This window comes from Oncorhynchus masou, chromosome 9 (genome assembly GCF_036934945.1).
Source record: "Oncorhynchus masou masou isolate Uvic2021 chromosome 9, UVic_Omas_1.1, whole genome shotgun sequence".
NCBI classification, from domain to species: domain Eukaryota; kingdom Metazoa; phylum Chordata; class Actinopteri; order Salmoniformes; family Salmonidae; genus Oncorhynchus; species Oncorhynchus masou.
The window spans coordinates 60,846,665-60,865,391 of record NC_088220.1 but is presented as its reverse complement, the minus strand read 5'-3'; the positions used below and the strand labels follow the sequence as shown (position 1 = coordinate 60,865,391).

General features: G+C 56.3%; 1 protein-coding gene across 6 annotated transcripts in view; it reads left to right on the top strand.

The window, feature by feature from the left end:
- LOC135546378 (BCAS3 microtubule associated cell migration factor-like) overlaps positions 1 to 18,727 on the top strand; it is a 363,062-nt gene that overhangs the window by 243,997 nt on the left and 100,338 nt on the right. The gene's annotated exons all lie outside the window — the stretch shown is intronic.

Sequence of the window (18,727 nt, the reverse complement as noted above, 5' to 3'; positions counted from 1 at the left end):
CTGTCCCCATCACACACCTTCAGGCTCTCCTCCAACACACCACACTTCCTGTCCCCATCACACACCTTCAGGCTCTCCTCCACACCACGTTTCCTGTCCCCATCACACACCTTCAGGCTCTCCTCCACACCACGCTTCCTGTCCCCATCACACACCTTCAGGCTCTCCTCCACACCACGCTTCCTGTCCCCATCACACACCTTCAGGCTCTCCTCCACACCACGCTTCCTGTCCCCATCACACACTTCAGGCTCTCCTCCAACACACCACACTTCCTGTCCCCATCACACACCTTCAGGCTCTCCTCCACACCACGTTTCCTGTCCCCATCACACACCTTCAGGCTCTCCTCCACACCACGCTTCCTGTCCCCATCACACACCTTCAGGCTCTCCTCCACACCACGCTTCCTGTCCCCATCACACACCTTCAGGCTCTCCTCCACACCACGCTTCCTGTCCCTGTCACACACCCTCAGGCTCTCCTCCACACCACGCTTCCTGTCCCCGTCACACACCCTCAGGCTCTCCTCCACACCACGCTTCCTGTCCCCGTCACACACCTTCAGGCTCTCCTCCACACCACGCTTCCTGTCCCCATCACACACCCTCAGGCTCTCCTCCACACCACGCTTCCTGTCCCCATCACACACCTTCAGGCTCTCCTCCACACCACGCTTCCTGTCCCCATCACACACCTTCAGGCTCTCCTCCAACACACCACGCTTCCTGTCCCCATCACACACCTTCAGGCTCTCCTCCACACCACGCTTCCTGTCCCCATCACACACCTTCAGGCTCTCCTCCACGCCACGCTTCCTGTCCCCATCACACACCCTCAGGCTCTCCTCCACACCACGCTTCCTGTACCCATCACACACCTTCAGGCTCTCCTCCTCCACACCACGCTTCCTGTCCCCATCACACACCCTCAGGCTCTCCTCCACACCACGCTTCCTGTCCCCATCACACACCTTCAGGCTCTCCTCCACACCACGCTTCCTGTCCCCATCACACACCTTCAGGCTCTCCTCCACACCACGCTTCCTGTCCCCATCACACACCTTTCAGGCTCTCCTCCACACCACGCTTCCTGTACCCATCACACACCTTCAGGCTCTCCTCCACACCACGCTTCCTGTCCCCATCACACACCCTCAGGCTCTCCTCCACACCACGCTTCCTGTCCCCATCACACACCCTCAGGCTCTCCTCCACACCACGTTTCCTGTCCCCGTCACACACCCTCAGGCTCTCCTCCACACCACGCTTCCTGTCCCCATCACACACCCTCAGGCTCTCCTCCACACCACGCTTCCTGTCCCCATCACACACCCTCAGGCTCTCCTCCACACCACGCTTCCTGTCCCCATCACACACCCTCAGGCTCTCCTCCACACCACGCTTCCTGTCCCCATCACACACCTTCAGGCTCTCCTCCACACACCACGCTTCCTGTCCCCATCACACACCTTCAGGCTCTCCTCCAACACACCACGCTTCCTGTCCCCATCACACACCTTCAGGCTCTCCTCCACACCACGCTTCCTGTCCCCATCACACACCCTCAGGCTCTCCTCCACACCACGCTTCCTGTCCCCATCACACACCTTCAGGCTCTCCTCCACACCCACGCTTCCTGTCCCCATCACACACCTTCAGGCTCTCCTCCAACACACCACGCTTCCTGTCCCCATCACACACCTTCAGGCTCTCCTCCACACCACGCTTCCTGTCCCCATCACACACCTTCAGGCTCTCCTCCACACCACGCTTCCTGTCCCCATCACACACCTTCAGGCTCTCCTCCACACCACGCTTCCTGTCCCCATCACACACCTTCAGGCTCTCCTCCACACCCACGCTTCCTGTCCCCATCACACACCTTCAGGCTCTCCTCCACACCACGCTTCCTGTCCCCATCACACACCTTCAGGCTCTCCTCCACACCACGCTTCCTGTCCCCATCACACACCCTCAGGCTCTCCTCCACACCACGCTTCCTGTCCCCGTCCACACCTTCAGGCTCTCCTCCACACACGCTTCCTGTCCCCATCACACACCTTCAGGCTCTCCTCCACACCACGCTTCCTGTCCCCATCACACACCTTCAGGCTCTCCTCCACACCACGCTTCCTGTCCCCATCACACACCTTCAGGCTCTCCTCCACACCACGCTTCCTGTCCCCATCACACACCTTCAGGCTCTCCTCCAACACACCACACTTCCTGTCCCCATCACACACCTTCAGGCTCTCCTCCACACCACGCTTCCTGTCCCCATCACACACCTTCAGGCTCTCCTCCACACCACGCTTCCTGTCCCCATCACACACCTTCAGGCTCTCCTCCACACCACGTTTCCTGTCCCCGTCACACACCTTCAGGCTCTCCTCCACACCACGCTTCCTGTCCCCATCACACACCTTCAGGCTCTCCTCCACACCACGCTTCCTGTCCCATCACACACCCTCAGGCTCTCCTCCACACCACGCTTCCTGTCCCCATCACACACCCTCAGGCTCTCCTCCACACCACGCTTCCTGTCCCCGTCACACACCCTCAGGCTCTCCTCCACACCACGCTTCCTGTCCCCATCACACACCTTCAGGCTCTCCTCCACACCACGCTTCCTGTCCCCATCACACACCTTCAGGCTCTCCTCCACACCACGCTTCCTGTCCCCATCACACACCTTCAGGCTCTCCTCCACACCACGCTTCCTGTCCCCATCACACACCTTCAGGCTCTCCTCCAACACACCACGCTTCCTGTCCCCATCACACACCTTCAGGCTCTCCTCCACACCACGCTTCCTGTCCCCATCACACACCTTCAGGCTCTCCTCCACACCACGCTTCCTGTCCCCATCACACACCTTCAGGCTCTCCTCCACACCACGCTTCCTGTCCCCATCACACACCTTCAGGCTCTCCTCCAACACACCACGCTTCCTGTCCCCATCACACACCTTCAGGCTCTCCTCCACACCACGCTTCCTGTCCCCATCACACACCTTCAGGCTCTCCTCCACACCACGCTTCCTGTCCCCATCACACACCTTCAGGCTCTCCTCCACACCACGCTTCCTGTCCCCATCACACACCTTCAGGCTCTCCTCCACACCACGCTTCCTGTCCCCATCACACACCCTCAGGCTCTCCTCCACACCACGCTTCCTGTCCCCATCACACACCTTCAGGCTCTCCTCCACACCACGCTTCCTGTCCCCATCACACACCTTCAGGCTCTCCTCCAACACACCACACTTCCTGTCCCCATCACACACCTTCAGGCTCTCCTCCACACCACGCTTCCTGTCCCCATCACACACCTTCAGGCTCTCCTCCACACCACGCTTCCTGTCCCCATCACACACCCTCAGGCTCTCCTCCACACCACGCTTCCTGTCCCCATCACACACCCTCAGGCTCTCCTCCACACCACGCTTCCTGTCCCCATCACACACCCTCAGGCTCTCCTCCACACCACGCTTCCTGTCCCCATCACACACCTTCAGGCTCTCCTCCAACACACCACGCTTCCTGTCCCCATCACACACCTTCAGGCTCTCCTCCACACCACGCTTCCTGTCCCCATCACACACCTTCAGGCTCTCCTCCACACCACGCTTCCTGTCCCCATCACACACCTTCAGGCTCTCCTCCACACCACGCTTCCTGTCCCCATCACACACCCTCAGGCTCTCCTCCACACCACGCTTCCTGTCCCCATCACACACCTTCAGGCTCTCCTCCAACACACCACGCTTCCTGTCCCCATCACACACCTTCAGGCTCTCCTCCACACCACGCTTCCTGTCCCCATCACACACCTTCAGGCTCTCCTCCACACCACGCTTCCTGTCCCCATCACACACCTTCAGGCTCTCCTCCACACCCACGCTTCCTGTCCCCATCACACACCTTCAGGCTCTCCTCCACACCACGCTTCCTGTCCCCATCACACACCTTCAGGCTCTCCTCCACCACGCTTCCTGTCCCCATCACACACCCTCAGGCTCTCCTCCACACCACGCTTCCTGTCCCCGTCACACACCTTCAGGCTCTCCTCCACCCACCCTTCCTGTCCCCGTCACACACCTTCAGGCTCTCCTCCACACCACGCTTCCTGTCCCCATCACACACCTTCAGGCTCTCCTCCACACCACGCTTCCTGTCCCCATCACACACCCTCAGGCTCTCCTCCACACCACGCTTCCTGTCCCCATCACACACCTTCAGGCTCTCCTCCACACACCACGCTTCCTGTCCCCATCACACACCTTCAGGCTCTCCTCCACACCACGCTTCCTGTCCCCATCACACACCTTCAGGCTCTCCTCCACACCACGCTTCCTGTCCCCATCACACACCTTCAGGCTCTCCTCCACACCACGCTTCCTGTCCCCATCACACACCTTCAGGCTCTCCTCCACACCACGCTTCCTGTCCCCATCACACACCTTCAGGCTCTCCTCCACACCACGCTTCCTGTCCCCATCACACACCCTCAGGCTCTCCTCCACACCACGCTTCCTGTCCCCATCAGGCTCTCCTCCACACCACGCTTCCTGTCCCCATCACACACCCTCAGGCTCTCCTCCACACCACGCTTCCTGTCCCCATCACACACCTTCAGGCTCTCCTCCAACACACCACGCTTCCTGTCCCCATCACACACCTTCAGGCTCTCCTCCACACCACGCTTCCTGTCCCCATCACACACCTTCAGGCTCTCCTCCACACCACGCTTCCTGTCCCCATCACACACCTTCAGGCTCTCCTCCACACCACGCTTCCTGTCCCATCACACACCTTCAGGCTCTCCTCCACACCACGCTTCCTGTCCCCATCACACACCCTCAGGCTCTCCTCCACACCACGCTTCCTGTCCCCATCACACACCTTCAGGCTCTCCTCCACACCACGCTTCTTGTCCCCATCACACACCTTCAGGCTCTCCTCCAACACACCACACTTCCTGTCCCCATCACACACCTTCAGGCTCTCCTCCACACCACGCTTCCTGTCCCCATCACACACCCTCAGGCTCTCCTCCACACCACGCTTCCTGTCCCCATCACACACCCTCAGGCTCTCCTCCACACCACGCTTCCTGTCCCCGTCACACACCCTCAGGCTCTCCTCCACACCACGCTTCTGTCCCCATCACACACCCTCAGGCTCTCCTCCACACCACGCTTCCTGTCCCCATCACACACCTTCAGGCTCTCCTCCAACACACCACGCTTCCTGTCCCCATCACACACCTTCAGGCTCTCCTCCACACCACGCTTCCTGTCCCCATCACACACCCTCAGGCTCTCCTCCACACCACGCTTCCTGTCCCCATCACACACCTTCAGGCTCTCCTCCACGCCACGCTTCCTGTCCCCATCACACACCCTCAGGCTCTCCTCCACACCACGCTTCCTGTCCCCATCACACACCTTCAGGCTCTCCTCCAACACACCACGCTTCCTGTCCCCATCACACACCTTCAGGCTCTCCTCCACACCACGCTTCCTGTCCCCATCACACACCTTCAGGCTCTCCTCCACACCACGCTTCCTGTCCCCATCACACACCTTCAGGCTCTCCTCCACACCACGCTTCCTGTCCCCATCACACACCTTCAGGCTCTCCTCCACACCACGCTTCCTGTCCCCATCACACACCCTCAGGCTCTCCTCCACACCACGCTTCCTGTCCCCATCACACACCCTCAGGCTCTCCTCCACACACGCTTCCTGTCCCCGTCCCCACACACCCTCAGGCTCTCCTCCACACCACCCTTCCTGTCCCCATCACACACCTTCAGGCTCTCCTCCACACCACGCTTCCTGTCCCCATCACACACCTTCAGGCTCTCCTCCACACCACGCTTCCTGTCCCCATCACACACCCTTCAGGCTCTCCTCCACACCACGCTTCCTGTCCCCATCACACACCTTCAGGCTCTCCTCCAACACACCACGCTTCCTGTCCCCATCACACACCTTCAGGCTCTCCTCCACACCACGCTTCCTGTCCCCATCACACACCTTCAGGCTCTCCTCCACACCACGCTTCCTGTCCCCATCACACACCTTCAGGCTCTCCTCCACACCACGCTTCCTGTCCCCATCACACACCTTCAGGCTCTCCTCCACACCACGCTTCCTGTCCCCATCACACACCTTCAGGCTCTCCTCCACACCACGCTTCCTGTCCCCATCACACACCCTCAGGCTCTCCTCCACACCACGCTTCCTGTCCCCATCACACACCCTCAGGCTCTCCTCCACACCACGCTTCCTGTCCCCGTCACACACCTCAGGCTCTCCTCCACACCACGCCCTGTCCCCATCACACACCCTCAGGCTCTCCTCCACACCACGCTTCCTGTCCCCATCACACACCTTCAGGCTCTCCTCCACACCACGCTTCCTGTCCCCATCACACACCTTCAGGCTCTCCTCCACACCACACGCTTCCTGTCCCCATCACACACCTCAGGCTCTCCTCCACACCACGCTTCCTGTCCCCATCACACACCTTCAGGCTCTCCTCCAACACACCACGCTTCCTGTCCCCATCACACACCTTCAGGCTCTCCTCCACCACACCACGCTTCCTGTCCCCATCACACACCTTCAGGCTCTCCTCCACACCACGCTTCCTGTCCCCATCACACACCTTCAGGCTCTCCTCCACACCACGCTTCCTGTCCCCATCACACACCTTCAGGCTCTCCTCCACACCACGCTTCCTGTCCCCATCACACACCTTCAGGCTCTCCTCCACACCACGCTTCCTGTCCCCATCACACACCCTCAGGCTCTCCTCCACACCACGCTTCCTGTCCCCATCACACACCTTCAGGCTCTCCTCCACACCACGCTTCCTGTCCCCATCACACACCTTCAGGCTCTCCTCCACACCACGCTTCCTGTCCCCATCACACACCTTCAGGCTCTCCTCCACACCACGCTTCCTGTCCCCATCACACACCTTCAGGCTCTCCTCCACACCACGCTTCCTGTCCCCATCACACACCTTCAGGCTCTCCTCCACACCACGCTTCCTGTCCCCATCACACACCCTCAGGCTCTCCTCCACACCACGCTTCCTGTCCCCATCACACACCTTCAGGCTCTCCTCCACACCACGCTTCCTGTCCCCATCACACACCCTCAGGCTCTCCTCCACACCACCGCTTCCTGTCCCCATCACACACCTTCAGGCTCTCCTCCACACCACGCTTCCTGTCCCCATCACACACCTTCAGGCTCTCCTCCACACCACGCTTCCTGTCCCCATCACACACCCTCAGGCTCTCCTCCACACCACGCTTCCTGTCCCCATCACACACCTTCAGGCTCTCCTCCAACACACCACGCTTCCTGTCCCCATCACACACCTTCAGGCTCTCCTCCACACCACGCTTCCTGTCCCCATCACACACCTTCAGGCTCTCCTCCACACCACGCTTCCTGTCCCCATCACACACCTTCAGGCTCTCCTCCACACCACGCTTCCTGTCCCCATCACACACCTTCAGGCTCTCCTCCACACCACGCTTCCTGTCCCCATCACACACCTTCAGGCTCTCCTCCACACCACGCTTCCTGTCCCCATCACACACCTTCAGGCTCTCCTCCACACCACGCTTCCTGTCCCCGTCACACACCCTCAGGCTCTCCTCCACACCATGCTTCCTGTCCCCGTCACACACCTTCAGGCTCTCCTCCACACCACGTTTCCTGTCCCCATCACACACCTTCAGGCTCTCCTCCAACACCCACGCTTCCTGTCCCCATCACACACCTTCAGGCTCTCCTCCACCACACCACGCTTCCTGTCCCCATCACACACCTTCAGGCTCTCCTCCACACCACGCTTCCTGTCCCCATCACACACCTTCAGGCTCTCCTCCACCACACCACGCTTCCTGTCCCCATCACACACCTTCAGGCTCTCCTCCACACCACGCTTCCTGTCCCCATCACACACCTTCAGGCTCTCCTCCACACCACGCTTCCTGTCCCCATCACACACCTTCAGGCTCTCCTCCACCACACCACGCTTCCTGTCCCCATCACACACCTTCAGGCTCTCCTCCACACCACGCTTCCTGTCCCCATCACACACCTTCAGGCTCTCCCACACCACGCTCCACCCATCCACCTTCAGGCTCCTGTCCCCGTCACACACCCTCAGGCTCTCCTCCACACCACGCTTCCTGTCCCCGTCACACACCCTCAGGCTCTCCTCCACACCACACTTCCTGTCCCCGTCACACATCTTCAGGCTCTCCTCCACACCACGCTTCCTGTCCCCATCACACACCTTCAGGCTCTCCTCCACCACACCACGCTTCCTGTTCCTGTCTCCATCTTTCTTCCTCCCTCCAAAGCCTGTGCTTGACAGAGCTGTGGTCAGAATGTGTGTTTGGGGAGGACAGTAGAGGGGGGGGGTCTTTATAGAGTGAAGAGGACCCCCAGGGTTGCAACTCAACTTCTAGGCCAAATACAAAACGGATTTTGCCCGTGTGTGTGTGTGTGTGTGCGTGTGCGTGTGTGTGAGTGTGAGTGTGAGTGTGAGTGAGTGAGTGAGTGAGTGAGTGAGTGAGTGAGTGAGTGAGTGAGTGAGTGAGTGAGTGAGTGAGTGAGTGAGTGAGTGAGTGTGTGATATTGGAATTAGTCTAATATTTCGGCTACCAGTAATCAAAGTACATTTCCTATCCACTAAGAGACAGCATCTGTTGAGTGGTTTGAAAGGAGCTTCTTTTGTGACAGGAGGTGATGGGGATGCTGTAGCAGTGAATTACACTCTGGCCAGCCTGGCCTCGAATATATATACACACACACTGACCGGGGCTGGAGAGGTTTCCCCTCCCTTTCTGAAACATGCCAGACAACAGCATTCCTCACTCCTTAGGTGTTTTATCCCACACCACCAAAGTTGTTAAAAGACATTAAAAAGGGCTTCCTGAAAACGATTCCTGAAGTTGGCCGTGTACTTCTCCTCACGGCTATATTAAATTAATAAAACGCAGGCTCGCCTTGCCTCCTCTGAGGCAGAAAGCTTTCTATGGGGGCCAGAGAGGAAGGGAGGTGAGAGGAGAGAAAAGAAGGGTGAGAGGAGAGGAAGGAAGGGTGAGAGGAGAGGAGAGGAGATCGCGTGCTGAAAGGGTCACTATAATACCACCGTTAAAATACTGCAAATGTAATTCAGCCCAGAGGTTGGAACTTTAAAAGTGCGATGTGTGAGTTTTTAAAATAATTTAAAAGGGACGAGGACTGAAGGTCATAGGAGCGCTAATGGCGAGCTACTCTCTCACTATCTCTCTTTCACTCTCTCTCCCTCCATCCCTCTCCCTCCATCTCCTCCTTTCTTCCCACATCCCCTCTTTGCCCTAGGAGCCTCCATGAAAGTTTGATGTGGACATTAGGTTGTTGCTCATCTTGCACCTTGCTGCTCAGAGTATTGACAGCAGCAGTAAACTGGCTGTGAGGCAGATAGCATCGCCAGGCCACTCCAGCCCTCCCTCCCTCCCTCCTCTCCTCCCCCTTTCTTCCCTGCGCCTCTCAGTCTGTCCGCTGACAACATCAGAAGTGTTTTAACAGGGTTTTAATGGCCGGGCCATCCTCAGCACTACAACCCCCCCACCTCCCTAACGTTGGAAATAGCTGCTGTAAAACTCTCCTCCTGATGGGAGATGACATGCCCTCCTTGTCTTTCTTTCTTCCTTCTTCTCCCTTCCCTCTCTTCTTCTCTCTTCCCTCTCTTCTTCTCCCTTCCCTCTCTTCTTCTCCCTTCCCTCTCTTCTTCTCTCTTCCCTCTCTTCTTCTCCCTTCCCTCTCCTCCCTTCCCTCTCTTCTTCTCTCTTCCCTCTCTTCTTCTCTCTTCCCTCTCTTCTTCTCCCTTCCCTCTCCTCCCTTCCCTCTCTTCTTCTCCCTTCCCTCTCCTCTCCTCCCTTCCCTCTCTTCTTCTCCCCTCCCTCTCTTCTTCTCTCTTCTCTCTTCCCTCTCCTCCCTTCCCTCTCTTCTTCTCCCCTCCCTCTCTTCTTCTCTCTTCTCTCTTCCCTCTCCTCCCTTCCCTCTCTTCTTCTCCCCTCCCTCTCTTCTTCTCCCTTCCCTCTCTTCTTCTCCCTACCCTCTCTTCTTCTCCCCTCCCTCTCTTCTTCTCTCTTCCCTCTCCTCCCTTCCCTCTCTTCTTCTCCCCTCCCTCTCTTCTTCTCCCTACCCTCTCTTCTTCTCTCTTCCCTCTCTTCTTCTCCCTTCCCTCTCCTCCCTTCCCTCTCTTCTCCTCCCTTCCCTCTACTCTCCTCCCTTCCCTCTCTTCTTCTCCCTTTCCTCTCTTCTTCTCGCTTTCCTCTCTTCTTCTCCCTTCCCTCTCTTCTCCCTTCCCTCTACTCTCCTCCCTTCCCTCTCTTCTTCTCCCTTCCCTCTCTTCTTCTCCCTTCCCTCTCTTCTTCTCCCTTCCCTCTCTTCTTCTCCCTACCCTCTCTTCTTCTCCCTTCCCTCTCTTCTCCCTTCCCTCTCCTCTCCTCCCTTCCCTCTCTTCTTCTCCCTTCCCTCTCCTCTCCTCCCTTCCCTCTCTTCTCTTCCCTCTCCTCTCCTCTCCTCCCTTCCCTCTCTTCTTCTCCCTTCCCTCACTTCTTCTCCCTTCCCTCTCTTCTTCTCCCTCTCCTCTCCTCCCTACCCTCTCTTCTCTTCCCTCTCCTCTCCTCTCCTCCCTTCCCTCTCTTCTTCTCCCTTCCCTCACTTCTTCTCCCTTCCCTCTCTTCTTCTCACAGCCCTCTCTTCTCCTCCCTTCCCTCTCCTCTCCTCACTTCCCTCTCTTCTTCTCCCTACCCTTTCTTCTCATCCCTCCCTCTCCTCCCTTCCCTCTCTTCTTCTCCCTACCCTCTCTTCTCCTCCCTCCCTCACTCTCTCCTCCTCCCTTCCTTCTCTTCTTCTCTCTACGCTCTCTTCTCCTCCCTCCCTTCCTTCTCCTCCTCCCTTACCTCTCTTCACCTCTCGTCCCTCTCTTCTTCCTTGCTGGCACTGCCACGGCTCATGTGACTGGCTGAGAGGACCTAAGGGCTACTCCCTGACAAGACCATGCCCTTGACGGACTGACGACCCCCCCAACCCCAGTGCACTCGCTCTGTCAGTGTGAATTGGGTCCTGTGAAGCCGTGTGTGTGTGGTGCTAGAGGTGGGTAACGCTCATTAGCAGAGTTTAGCGACACTCAGGGCAGGCTGAATGGGGGAGCTTGTAGCCACACAATGGCTCTGTCCCCCCCTGAGGAACTATAGGCCCTGGCTCCACTCTGACGGCAATCCTCCCTGTTCTCCCTCCCCCTCATCCCCCAAAACCAACCGCTCTTTCTCTCTCCTCCTCTCTCCATTGCTCTCTTTCTCTGTCTCTCTATCTCTCTCTTGCTCCCTCCTTTCATTCTCCATGTGGGGGTTGAGGGGATAGACAGATGTTTGTGTGTTAGAGATCAGACCAAGCTGTCCAAACTGCTCATCAGATGAGGTCATGTGTCATCCCTGCCCCCCACCTACCCAGTCACACATCCCACACACACACACCCGCAGTGACCCAGTGTCATATACACACCCACACACACAGTGACCCACTATGACTCATATGCATGCATAGATTTACACACACTCTCAAATGCACACACACACACCGTGGTGACACCCTTCCAGTCCCATGCCACACCCACCTCAAGGCCCAAGTCAATGCTCTTTTACCTGCTGAGTTGCCACCAATACAGCTAAGTGGCTCTCTTTCACTACTGTTTATTACTGTCACATGCATAGCATCCCCAACCAGCAGACTTCATCCAATAAGCAGCCACCGCATAGAACACATCAGATCCAATTGACTCTCCTGCCAGCTTTAAGACAGTTTATCAGCCACTGATTAGGAAGGAAAGCAATCAGTGTGTTAGGCAGGGGGAGGGAGAGAGGGGGGGAGCTGTAGAGAGAGGGAGAGCTGTAGAGAGAGGGAGAGCTGTAGATAGAGAGGGGAGAGCTGTAGAGAGAGAGAGAGGTAGAGCTGTAGAGAGAGGTAGAGCTGTAGAGAGAGGGAGAGCTGTAGAGAGAGGGAGAGCTGTAGATAGAGAGGGGAGAGCTGTAGAGAGAGAGAGGTAGAGCTGTAGAGAGAGAGAGAGTGAGGGAGAGAGAGGGAGAGCTGTAGAGAGAGGGAGAGAGAGGGGGAGCTGTAGAGAGAGGGAGAGCTATAGAGAGAGGGAGAGCTGTAGAGAGAGAGGGGGAGAGCTGTAGAGAGAGGGAGAGCTATAGAGAGAGGGAGAGCTGTAGAGAGAGAGGGGGAGGCTGTAGAGAGCTGTAGAGAGAGGGAGAGCTATAGAGAGAGAGGGGGAGCTGTAGAGAGAGGGAGAGCTGTAGAGAGAGAGGGGAGAGCTGTAGAGAGAGAGGGAGAGCTGTAGAGAGAGGTAGAGCTGTAGAGGGAGAGAGGGGGAGCTGTAGAGAGGGAGAGCTGTAGGGAGGGAGCTGTAGAGAGAGGGAGAGCTGTAGAGAGAGGGAGAGCTGTAGAGAGGGAGAGAGGGGAGAGCTGTAGAGAGAGGGAGAGCTATAGAGAGAGAGGGGGGGAGCTGTAGAGAGAGGGAGAGCTGTAGAGAGAGGGAGAGCTGTAGATAGAGAGGGGAGAGCTGTAGAGAGAGAGAGAGCTGTAGAGAGAGGGAGAGCTGTAGAGAGAGGGAGAGCTGTAGAGAGAGGAGAGCTGTAGAGAGAGGGAGAGCTGTAGAGAGAGAGGGTAGAGCTGTAGAGAGAGAGAGGTAGAGAGCTGTAGAGAGAGGGAGAGCTGTAGAGAGAGGGAGAGCTGTAGAGAGAGGGAGAGCTGTAGATAGAGAGGGGAGAGCTGTAGAGAGAGAGAGGTAGAGCTGTAGAGAGAGGGAGAGCTGTAGAGAGAGGGAGAGCTGTAGATAGAGAGGGGAGAGCTGTAGAGAGAGAGAGGTAGAGCTGTAGAGAGAGAGAGAGTGAGGGAGAGAGAGGGGGAGCTGTAGAGAGAGGGAGAGCTCTAGAGAGAGGGAGAGCTATAGAGAGAGGGAGAGCTGTAGAGAGAGAGGGGGAGAGCTGTAGAGAGAGGGAGAGCTATAGAGAGAGGGAGAGCTGTAGAGAGAGAGGGGGAGAGCTGTAGAGAGAGGGAGAGCTATAGAGAGAGAGGGGGGGAGCTGTAGAGAGAGTGAGAGCTGTAGAGAGAGAGGGGAGAGCTGTAGAGAGAGAGGGAGAGCTGTAGAGAGAGGGAGAGCTGTAGAGAGGAGAGAGAGGGGGAGCTGTAGAGAGAGGAGCTAGAGAGAGCTGTAGAGGAGGGGAGAGCTGTAGAGAGAGGGAGCTGTAGCTGTAGAGAGAGGGAGAGCTATAGAGAGAGGGAGAGCTGTAGAGAGAGAGGGGGAGAGCTGTAGAGAGAGGGAGAGCTGTAGAGAGAGAGGGGGGAGCTGTAGAGAGAGGTAGAGCTGTAGAGGGAGAGGGAGAGCTGTAGAGAGAGGTAGAGCTGTAGAGGGAGAGAGGGGGAGCTGTAGAGAGAGGGAGAGCTGTAGAGAGGGGGAGAGCTGTAGAGAGAGGTAGAGAGCTAGAGGGAGAGCTATAGAGAGAGGGGAGCTGTAGAGAGAGAGAGAGCTGTAGAGAGAGGGAGAGCTGTAGAGAGAGAGAGGGAGAGCTATAGAGAGAGGAAGAGCTGTAGAGCAAGAGAGAGCTGTAAAGAGAGAGAGGGAGAGCTGTAGAGAGGGAGAGCTGTAGAGAGAGGGAGAGCTGTAGAGAGGGAGAGCTGTAGAGAGAGGGAGAGCTGTAGAGAGGGAGAGCTGTAGAGAGAGGGAGAGCTGTAGAGAGAGGGAGAGCTGTAGAGAGGGAGAGCTGGGAGAGCTGTAGAGAGGGAGAGCTATAGAGAGAGGAAGAGCTGTAGAGCAAGAGAGAGCTGTAAAGAGAGAGAGGGAGAGCTGTAGAGAGGGAGAGCTGTAGAGAGAGGGAGAGCTGTAGAGCAAGAGAGAGCTGTAAAGAGAGAGAGGGAGAGCTGTAGAAAGAGGGAGAGCTGTAGAGAGAGAGAGAGCTGTAGAGAGAGGGAGAGCTGTGGAGAGAGGGAGAGCTGTAGAGAGAGGGAGAGCTGTAGAGAGAGGGAGAGCTGTAGAGAGAGGGAGAGCTGTATAGAGAGGGAGTGCTGTAGAGAGAGGGAGAGCTGTATAGAGAGGGAGTGCTGTAGAGAGAGGGAGAGCTGTAGAGAGGGAGAGCTGTAGAGAGAGTGCTGTAGAGAGGGGAGAGCTGTATAGAGAGGGAGAGCTGTAGAGAGAGGGAGAGCTGTAGAGAGGGAGAGCTGTAGAGAGAGGGAGAGCTGTAGAGAGGGGAGAGCTGTAGAGAGAGAGGGAGAGCTGTAGAGAGAGGGAGAGCTGTAGAGAGGGGAGAGCTGTAGAGAGAGGGAGAGCTGTAGAGAGAGGGAGAGCTGTAGAGAGGGAGAGCTGTAGAGAGGGGAGAGCTGTAGAGAGAGGGAGAGCTGTAGAGAGGAGAGCTGAGAGCTGTAGAGAGAGGGAGAGCTGTAGAGAGGGAGAGCTGTAGAGAGAGGGAGAGCTGTAGAGAGGGAGAGCTGTAGAGAGAGGGAGAGCTGTAGAGAGAGGGAGAGCTGTAGAGAGGGAGAGCTGTAGAGAGAGGGAGAGCTGTAGAGAGGGAGAGCTATAGAGAGAGGAAGAGCTGTAGAGCAAGAGAGAGCTGTAAAGAGAGAGAGGGAGAGCTGTAGAGAGGGAGAGCTGTAGAGAGAGGGAGAGCTGTAGAGCAGAGAGAGCTGTAAAGAGAGAGCTGTAGGAGAGGGAGCTGTAGAAAGAGGGAGAGCTGTAGAGAGAGAGAGAGAGCTGTAGAGAGAGGGAGAGCTGTGGAGAGAGGGAGAGCTGTAGAGAGAGGGAGAGCTGTAGAGAGAGGGAGAGCTGTAGAGAGAGGGAGAGCTGTATAGAGAGGGAGTGCTGTAGAGAGAGGGAGAGCTGTATAGAGAGGGAGTGCTGTAGAGAGAGGGAGAGCTGTAGAGAGGGAGAGCTGTAGAGAGAGGGAGAGCTGTATAGAGAGGGAGAGCTGTAGAGAGGGAGAGCTGTAGAGAGAGGGAGAGCTGTAGAGAGAGGGAGAGCTGTAGAGAGGGAGAGCTGTAGAGAGAGGGAGAGCTGTAGAGAGAGGGAGAGCTGTAGAGAGAGGGAGAGCTGTAGAGAGGGAGAGCTGTAGAGAGAGGGAGAGCTGTAGAGAGGGAGAGCTGTAGAGAGAGGGAGAGCTGTAGAGAGAGGGAGAGCTGTAGAGAGGGAGAGCTGTAGAGAGAGGGAGAGCTGTAGAGAGGGAGAGCTGTAGAGAGAGGGAGAGCTGTAGAGAGAGGGAGAGCTGTAGAGAGGGAGAGCTGTAGAGAGAGGTAGAGCCGTAGAGAGAGAGGAGAGCTGTAGAGAGAGAGAGCTGTAGAGAGAGGGAGAGCTGTAGAGAGAGGGAGAGCTGTAGAGAGAGGGAGAGCTGTAGAGAGAGGGAGAGCTGTAGAGAGAGGGAGAGCTGTAGAGAGAGGGAGAGCTGTGAGAGAGGGAGAGCTGTAGAGAGAGGGAGAGCTGTAGAGAGAGGGAGAGCTGTAGAGAGAGGGAGAGCTGTAGAGAGAGGGAGAGCTGTAGAGAGGGGAGAGCTGTAGAGAGAGGGAGAGCTGTAGAGAGGGAGAGCTGTAGAGAGGGAGAGCTGTAGAGAGGGAGAGCTGTAGAGAGGGAGAGCTGTAGAGAGGGAGAGCCGTAGAGAGGGTAGAGCTGTAGAGAGAGGAGAGCTGAGAGAGAGAGAGCTGTAGAGAGAGGGAGAGCTGTGGAGAGAGGGAGAGCTGTAGAGAGGGAGAGCTGTAGAGAGAGAGAGCTGTAGAGAGAGGGAGCTGTGGAGAGGGGAGAGCTGTAGAGAGAGGGAGAGCTGTAGAGAGAGGGAGAGCTGTAGAGAGAGGGAGAGCTGTAGAGAGAGGGAGAGCTGTAGAGAGAGGGAGAGCTGTAGAGAGGGAGAGCTGTAGAGAGGGAGAGCTGTAGAGAGGGAGAGCTGTAGAGAGGGAGAGCCGTAGAGAGGGAGAGCCGTAGAGAGAGAGGTGAGCCGTAGAGAGAGAGAGCTGTAGAGAGAGAGAGAGAGCTGTAGAGAGAGGGAGAGCTGTAGAGAGAGAGAGCTGTAGAGAGAGAGAGAGAGCTGTAGAGAGAGAGAGAGCTGTAGAGAGAGGGAGAGCTGTAGAGAGGGAGAGCTGTAGAGAGAGGGAGAGCTGTAGAGAGGGAGAGCTGTAGAGAGGGAGAGCTGTAGAGAGAGGGAGAGCTGTAGAGAGAGGGAGAGCTGTAGAGAGAGGGAGAGCTGTAGAGAGGGAGAGCTGTAGAGAGGGAGAGCTGTAGAGAGAGGGAGAGCTGTAGAGAGGGAGAGCTGTAGAGAGGGAGAGCTGTAGAGAGGGAGAGCTGTAGAGAGAGGGAGAGCTGTAGAGAGGGAGAGCTGTAGAGAGAGGGAGAGCTGTAGAGAGGGAGAGCTGTAGAGAGAGGGAGAGCTGTAGAGAGAGGGAGAGAGCTGTAGAGAGTGAGTGAAAGCAGTAGTGGTGGATCTAACCCTACAGCTAAATGACCCCCTCCTGTCCTGTCCTCCTCTGCCAAAGCAAAGGATTCACCCTGCTATATCTGGGAGTCCTCATATCATCACCCACAGCTGCTGATCACCCATTCAAACATGCAATTGAAACAATCATTCAAACATAGTAGATAAGGAGCATCTTGGGGAGGGGTGTGTTCACCCCCAGTCCGGCATCTTGGAGGGGTGTGTTCACCCCCAGTCCGGCATCTTGGAGGGGTGTGTCACCCCCAGTCCGGCATCTTGGATGGGGTGTGTTCACCCCCAGTCTGGTGTCTTGGAGGGGTGTGTTTACCCCCAGTCTGGTGTCTTGGAGGGGTGTGTATCTTGGAGGGGTGTGTTCACCCCCAGTCTGGTATCTTGGAGGGGTGTGTTTACCCCCAGTCTGGTGTCTTGGAGGGGTGTGTTTACCCCCAGTCTGGTGTCTTGGAGGGGTGTGTTTACCCCCAGTCTGGTGTCTTGGAGGGGTGTGTTCACCCCCAGTCTAGTGTCTTGGAGGGGTGTGTTCACCCCCAGTCTGTTGTCTTGGAGGGGTGTGTTTACCCCCAGTCTGGTGTCTTGGAGGGGTGTGTTTACCCCCAGTCTGGTGTCTTGGAGGGGTGTGTTCACCCCCAGTCTGGTGTCTTGGAGGGGTGTGTTTACCCCCAGTCTGGTGTCTTGGAGGGGTGTGTTCACCCCCAGTCTGGTGTCTTGGAGGGGTGTGTTCACCCGCAGTCTGGTGACTTGGAGGGGTGTGTTCACCCCCAGTCTGGCATTGAACTGAAGAGCATTGTATCACGGCAGGTCAGCTTAAAATTAGTGGGTCCCTAACGTATGTAACTGGAGAGGCACTCAGGCCCAGACCAGGCTGGTGATAAGGCTCTGTGAAGTGTATTGAGCTGAATGAGAGAGTCTCTCCTCTTCCCTTCTTCCCCCTCATCTAGCGGATTGGTTTAATTACATATCCTTCCCTGTGGCCTCTCGTTCCTCTCCTTTACGCACCTAAACCCATCCCTTCATCCTCTCCTTCCCTATGTGGCATCAGGGGCCAGGTCTTCCCCCCAAAACACACACACACACTGTGTGAACCCCGGGCCCTGCTCCCAGCATGCTTTGTTGTGTTAGCGAACAGTGAGCAGCGCAGGGCGACCGTAGGAAGGACACCTTGTTCCTCATGTCTGTAAGGTCCAGTGTAATGCACCAGTGATTCTCACCTGATACCTCACAAACACACACACACACTGAATCTGGGCAGTTTTAGGGAATGATCTCAACATTCTTCCTCTCCCCCTCTACCACTTCATCCTCATTCTCCCCCACCACTCTCTCTCTCTCTCTCTCTCTCTCTCTCTCTCTCTCTCTCTCTCTCTCTCTCGCTCTCGCTGTCTCACACATACACGATTAGATTTTTTACATTTCCAGCAGTAGTATCTGGCGTTCGGTTGAGTTGGTTATTAGCTCCATTGACCCTATGGTTCTGGGGTTTATATAGCAACACAACGTGTTGGAGATAAATAAGTAGATTCTAAAAGGTAGAAACAACATTGACTTGATTATGAAGAGAGAGAGAGACAGAGGGAGGATGTAGGTAGATCAGTGTGTTTGTATCTTTGACTTTCTTAATCTATATCAGTGCTATTCTGCTAATAGCCAAATAGCCTCACCCATGTATTTACTTCATAGGAGTGTGTGTAGAATGTGGGAACCATTAGTGGTACGGTCCAGTATTTTCAGCTGGGTATCATGATCAACCATCTATGTTGATGATGTCATAATGGCGTTTAACAGCTGCTTTTATCCAAGCTTTTTACAGCCATGCGAGCATACATTTTTTGCGTGGGTGTCCCCAATGGGAATCAAACCCACAACCCTTGGCGTTGCAAGCGCTATTCTCTACCAACTGAGCCACACAGATCACATGTTGAAGCAACCATATTTATTGACTTTTCCTCTTACTAAACTAATCTAAAGTTCTATTTTACTGCTGTCCTCTGTACAGAACAGTAGAAATAGCTGTCCATATTCCCTGCAGCCAATGTAGTGTGTCATCCACGGTGCTTGGAGTCCATTTTGTGTCAGAAGCACTTCCAGTTTCCCCAGAGTGGTGGTGCTTGTCCTCAGGTGCTGAGGTAACACCTAGGCACTTAGGTCCATAACATGGTCCTCTCACACTG